Source organism: Octopus bimaculoides, chromosome 7, assembly GCF_046866305.1.
Source record: "Octopus bimaculoides isolate indiv1 chromosome 7, ASM4686630v1, whole genome shotgun sequence".
NCBI lineage: Eukaryota > Metazoa > Mollusca > Cephalopoda > Octopoda > Octopodidae > Octopus > Octopus bimaculoides.
In genome coordinates this window covers 44,940,265-44,947,764 of record NC_142934.1, presented here as the reverse complement: position 1 = coordinate 44,947,764, position 7,500 = coordinate 44,940,265, and positions in this window count along the sequence as shown.

Below are 7,500 nucleotides of genomic sequence, written 5' to 3'. Positions count from 1 at the left end.
CTTTTGTCCTGTCTCACTGAACTTTATCAGGTCCGCTATATTTGCACCAAACTGATGTTTTTATAGGAGTGTTTCACCAGTATTCCTTGTTTTTAAAGGTGTGAATATCTGTTGGCTCTGACATGCCTTTGGTGTATACGTCAGGGCAGTCCTTGCTGCGTATAGTAGTGTAAATAGTCTTTGCAACTATATCATGCCTCAGGAGCAGGTACTCTCTCGTAGACATTTTTTGGCAGCTGATGATGATGCGGTATGTATGTATGTATGTATGTATGCTGCCCTGGGTATGACTTGAAACTGCATCCGTTAGGATTTTGAAAAATGGAGAAACAGCTTTTAGCTACTACTTCTCTCAGCTCTCCTCAGACTTGAAGTTGTAACAGCACCAGCAACGGGCTAACTAGCATGTGGATCACTGGGAGTGAAGAACCCCCAGTTCTAGTTAGAATTCCCTTCTTGAAGAAGATAAAATTGTAAAAAAAATCCTGAAGAGCACTTGGTTTCTAGTCTTTTCAACTGCTGTTGCGATCACAACATAGCGGCGAAAGAATTTGACAAGATCAGTAAATATAAAGACTTGCTAATAAAAATGTGGCATCTCAAGGCGACTACCGTACCAGTGATTGTAGGATCACCAGGAATGATAAAAAAAAGGTACTGAAACCTATTTGAAAATGATACTAGGCCTACCATCCCTACAGGAAGTGCAAAAAATCGTGTTAACTAGAACAACTCATGTACTCAGAAGAGCATTATCGCTGTGAAAACAACATCCATTCATGAATTTATTTATTTATTAATTTTTTTTTACATACAAATTTTACCTGTGAATTTGCGTGTGTAAACTGGGAATGCATACAATGAGCTTCTCTATCCTAGGTGTACGGAAAACACTCGGCGAGAAATGGAAGAAAATTTGTAGAAAAAAAAAAGATAATAGGTATGAAGCTGAAAGAATATCATGGGGACTGAATTTGCAATCTCCTTATCAATTTCCCCTTTCTCTTGTATTTTCTAACTACATTGGTGTCCGAGGATAGACAACATATCTTTTCGCAACATATCTTTTCTTTGTGGTCCTACACACGATATATGTATGTATGTATGTATGTATGTATGTATGTATGTACGTTGTATGTATGTATGTATGTAAGTATGTATGTATCTGCGGTCTTATGTATTAATATGCATATATATATTTGCATGTCAACACATGCATGCGTATGTACTACACGTCAGACTTCTGAAATGCATTACACATGTTTCACAGTTCTATTGATGTCTTATAATTATAATTTCCTAACCAGCTCTGTTGTTTTTTGTGTTGTAAAGCACAGCTTCTCAAGAATTATACCGAGCTGTTAGTTGCAAAACTACGAGCTGAGTAATTTTCGAGATAAATTTATAATCCGAGTAGAGTAATTTCCGTTTTCTCATTTGTTCACCATAAAAGTTTCTATTTTTGTAATCTGTAACATTATGTTAACGTCAGTTGAACAACTGATTCTTTCAACTTTCTTATCTCAATTCCAGATCACTATGTCTGGTCTGTCGAGCTTACAAAGTATTTGATCGGAACATTTCCACCAGTATTCTTTCATATTATGTGTCATAATAACCTTTACATAATGGTAACTTCGTATGTGTTGCTCACTTAGTTTTTTCATATTACAAATTGTTATGTATAGCATTTTGGCCACCATAACATGCTCATCGGTAGATAGTGTCGTAATGTCATTTTTTAGATCGCTGCTTAAGAAGTAATTCTATAGAGTGTTAATCGGTTGTTCCTACTCCTGCATCTCTCTTTATTTTATGCACATCTTGCTCTTTTACCTGCAACGCTATTATTTTGTGCATCAGCTATTTTCTTGTTATTTGCCATTCGTGGATTAGGTTGACCAAAGTGTCCGTTCGGTTTATGTTGACACTAAACCTTAAGCACTCTAATAAGCAGCTTACTTCAGTTTGTCCTTTGCGCATGCGTACACCTTAGATCTTTGAACTTCAACGCAATTCTACGTGAATGGCCGATTAGACAGATTGCATTTTGTATTCTCGGGATCATCCTGAAAATGGAGAGCCAAAACGAGCATTATCCGCACTTAATGCTTTTTTATTCCAAGGCAAGAAAGAGGCAAAACCTACAGGTATATATGCACTGTGTACAGAGAGGATGCTGTTACGGAATGTACGTACCAGAAGTAGTTTCAAGATCTTGATCGGGAAATTTTTCGGTCTGCGCTCTGGCCGGCCAACTGAAATTAACAGCAACACAACGAAAGAGTTAGTGTACATCAACCCTCGTCACACCACTAGGATGATCGCAGATATTCTCCAAATATCCAAATTGAGAGCTGAAAATCATCTGCATCAACTTGGTTATATCAGCAGGTTCGATGTTTGGGTCTCACATAAGTAGACTGCGACTAACCTCTCTCAACGGATTTGCATTTGTGATTCGTTGCAGAAATGTGAAGAAAACGATCTCTTTGAAGACAATGATGACAGAAGACGTAAAAATGGATTGTCTGTAACAATGCGTAGCATAGACTATCATAAGGGAAACTCGGCGAAACACTGAAAACAACATCCACAGTAGGACTTCCTCTGAAGAAGGTTATACTTTCAATTTGGTGGAATTGAAAGGGTGTTGTCTTTTTAGAGCTTCTTCTTGCCAACAAGACCATTAATTCGGATCTGTACTGTGACTAGCTGGACAAAATAAATGCAGTGATGTAACCAAAGCGTCCAGCACTAACTAATCATTAGCGTATTGTCCTTTATCATGTCAATGCCAAACCACACATTCCTTTACAGACGCAGCAGAAAATATTAAGGCGTGCCAGGGAAGTTTTGTCACACGGTCCATAGTCCCCCGAACTTGCGCCTACAGATCTTTATGTATTTTATTGGTTTCTAAAAAATTCATTGAAAGGACAAGCCTGAAGAGCATGTAAAAATTCATCGGGTGGAAGTTTTCACCAGTAAAGATAAGAAATTCTTTGAGCATATGGAATTGAAGCTCCTTGTGCAATACTTTACAGTAAATACTTCGATATCTTGCAATTCAATGTTTCACTAATTCTGGCGAGGTTAAAAGTCCAAAGTAAGAAAATTCCAAGGTAAGAAAATGTCCAGTTTCCGAATTAAACAACATTAGAAGGTAACATATTTACTATTGGAAAAAATTGGATTTTCTCCGAAGGATCTCTGGAATAACATTACTCGACAGGTTGCATAGCTCAGGGATCAGGGAATGATAAGAATGTCGCCGGAAAGAGTCGCAGGATGGATTCCTGAAGTCGAGTCAACTTAGGGTTAGACAAAGAATGAGATGGTTGGATAATGTCGATAGTCTCAGTTAGTCATGCTTGGGAATCAGTCGAAAAAATGTAATGACTGTTCCTTGTGATAGGACCTTATGAAGGAGGTGTCTGAGGATTCTACCGCTACTGCCTTCCAAAGAATAGTGAGCAGAAGAGTTAGATGGATGGTTGAATTATTGGGGAAAGCACTCACATATATATATATATATATATATATATATATGTACGTGTGTGTGTGTGTATGTATGAGTTGTATATATAAAAAGAAACCCGTTACTGTTGGAGCGTTCTCAACCCATGGAATAATTTTTTAAAAAACAAACATACATTTATATCAATTAATTTATTCATTTATTTATCGTGAATTAATTTACTCTGGACATGCATGATTTCTTTTTAACTCAAAATTTCTTTTTGACTCATGATGTTTTCCTACTCAAGGTTTTCTTCGATTTTATACAACACGATATTTGTGTAATTTTATTTTTTATTTTAATGTTATCTTCTATTTGTACATTTACTGTCTCATCTTGCATGCTTATGAAAGACCGTTAGTGGAAACAACCAATGAAATTCAAATGTATATCTGTCAATGTAAATCATATCAAAATATACATTATACATACAACCTCAAATTTTATTCCGGTGAACAAGAACGTAAAACTGTGTAGCAGTTTTCTGTGACATTTTTGTGATGTTTTTGCTGCTTTAATAATAAAGTATGTACGTATGTATATATATATATATATATCTACACACACACATACACACACACACACAAACACACACACACACACACACACACACACACACACACACACACACGTATTTATCTATCTATATATATATATATATCACAGTATATCTGATGCCTCAAAGGAATGATTAGTCTTGTAAATAGTAATTCAGGTCAATAACAACTCTGCGATAATGCTGTCACAGCTGTGTGTCTCATCAGTGTAATTCTAAGATAATTCAAAAGAAAAAGCGTTTTCATATATAAATAATGTTTAGATAAGATGAAAAAAAAAAAAAAAAACATTTTATGTCAAAAAATAATCTCAAAAATTCAACACCTTATAACAAAAGCTGTGTTTATTGACAACAAAAATACATTTGTAGCTAAGATTTCATAGAAAAGAATATGCTTTTTATGAGTTCTTGATTTTGTTGTTCTTTATGTTGTTGTTGTTGTTATTATTATTATTATTATTATTATTAGTCTTGTTATTATCATCATCATCATCGTCATCATTATTATTGTTGTTGTTATTGTTTTTATTGTAGTATTAGTATTAGTAGTAGTAGTAATGGTAGTAGTAGTAGTAAAAGTAGTGATCACAGCAGTAGTAGCAGAAGTATTAGTAGTACTAGTAGTAGTAGCAGTAGTAGTAGTAGTAGTTGTCGTTTTACGAGCTCTTTCAAGTCTCACCGACGTTTTAAAGTCGGTGTTATTTATGAGAACAATGATATATTTCAAGGAAAGAAGACGAAAGACTGAGAATTACGCTTTCGTTTAAAGTTTGTTGCAAAATTTGCGGTTATTCTGTTTAACAGTGTTTTTCTTAGAGTGAAGGTTGTATACATGGAAACCAATTGCGTTTGTATTTCTAATACTTTTGGTTATCCTGATATTTGAACTCAGTATATAAGAGTACCATTTAATATTTTCACCAAAGCTCTAAGGATTACAGGTACAGATGTTCATATATGTTATATTTCTGAGATCTCTATTTTAAAGTTCTTGCACAAAATTTGTCACAGAGGTCTTGTAGTCTGCTGGGATTGACATATCTATGAGCAATCACGTTTGCTCTGGCTTGATTCTGTGAGAGCGGACAGCAGCCTGTTGTTAGAGGTCTCACAGTGTCTCTTTCTGCGCATTATAATCTTTGATAATTGGTTATTAATTATCGTGGAAGACCTTCAACACCCAAGTACCAGTCTAGTTGTGCCCGCCCAGCAGAGCAGTTTTTTGGGCATGCTCTGCTCGCATGTGAGTTTCGATTTCTATGATATACGAACTTGGTTGTTAGTGCTCCGAGTGCTCTACAACTACTGGGATGGCACTCTCCTCATAGTCCATATTCTTGCAATTTCGTCTCCTGGTACTCTGTACTTTTCCATCTTTTCTAGTTCTTTGACACTTATGTGCACATACCCGCATAAGTGACAAAGGACTAGAAAAGATAGAAAAGGCCAGACTATTAAAAGAAGAAATTGTTATTATTATTATTATTATTATTATTATTATTATTATTATTATTATTATTATTATTATTATTATTATTATTATTATTATTATTATTATTATTATTATTATTATTATTATTTTCCGATTGGTTTGCATTTTATTTCATCTTCCGACCGAGTATCAACCAGAGACCTAAGGCACGTATATATTAGATGGAGAGGAACTTCCTGAGAATGTATATATAACTATTCAGTCATGAATATTTGCTCCTGATTGGTATATATATATATATATATATATATATATATATATATATATATATAAATTTAAGGAATGGAGTGAACGCATGTTATAACTGCATACTTTATTCCGACATATGTTTCGAAGAATTACAATTTATGCGATCCATAGGAAGCGTCGATGTTAAAAATGTAAACTTCTCCTCAGGGAAATGTATGGGGATCATCTTAAACGTAAGACATTATGACCGAGTATGAGAACTATAGTTGGATAAGGTTATAACGTAATTCATTTGAAAAAACCGTTAAAGATGTGGACGCTATATATATATATAATGCGAGTTAGGTTGCGATCGGAGAGAACACCATGAGTATTTAGGCACCTTCAATGGAAGTCTATGGGAAGGATTCTTATCTATATAAATATTCACTCGTGAATATTTGCTCCTGATTAGTATAAATGTTTATCCATGAACGCAAGGAATCTCTTACCGATGTTTGTTTTTATATTAAGGGAAAAAGAGGGGCAAACCAAATAATCTTTCTCAAATAATATTTCTTCGATTACTTTATACATAGAAATAGGCCAAGAAAGATTTTGTTTGCCCTTCCTTTTTCTCTTAATATAAAAAAAAACATCGGTAAAAGATTCCTTGTGCTCCTGGATAAGCACTTTCCGAAAGACCACGAATACACGAAATCTTTTAACAGGAGTTCGGTGAAACTATCATATAGCTGCTGTCCGAATATGAAAAGTATCATCACACGCGGCCAACGACAGAAGAGTGAATCCGGATGTAACTGTCGTGACCCAGAATCCTGCTCGCTTGACGAACGATGCATGACGGAATCTATTGTATATGGAGTCAAAGTTATTACAATCCTAACGACAAGCATGTAATTGATAACAAAACTTACATCGGGTTATGTGAAGGAGTTTTCAAAAACCGCTATGCAAACCATTTCCCAACCTTCCATCATAGTGAGAAAAGTAAAGCGATGAAGTTGGCTTGCTACGTTTGGGACTTGAAAGGGGAAAAAAATACCATACGTAATTAAATGGAGAGTGATTGAAAAGTCTTCATCGTACGTAAATGGTTCAAATAAATGTAGGCTTTGTTTGGCTGAAAGGGTACACATTTTACGTCGATCTAAGATCCCCAAAGTAATCTTGAACTCAAGATCAGAAATTTTCAGCAGATGCAAGCGTATGCATAAATATCTCTTAAAAAACTGGAAGATACCACCCATTCTTGATTGACTGGTCATCAAATAATTCATCTTTTGTCGTCTGGTGGCGACACTTATATTTTTTCTCCTTTCATCGTGTCACCTTATATCTATGTTTATATTTACATTCAGGTTTATTATTTATATTTCATAGTCATATATTTTTCTATATTTTCTCATATTTATTTATCATATTTTTCATATTTTCTCAGGTATATTTTTTTCATATTTTTTGTATATATTCTTTTTCATATTTTTCATATATTTATATCCTTTTGTATATTTCATATTTGTATACATCCTTTTAATTTTTTTCTATCATTTCTTATATTATTAAACCTCCTAATTTATTTTTATTACTTTTTTATTATATTTTATATTATATTGTACGATTATATTATATTACATCCATCCACATTACTTAGATCATTTTAAGGTTTCCACCCTTTTCACAGTTCGCTTTAGTGGTACCTTCCACCCGATCTGTTTATATTCAGTCCATTATTGA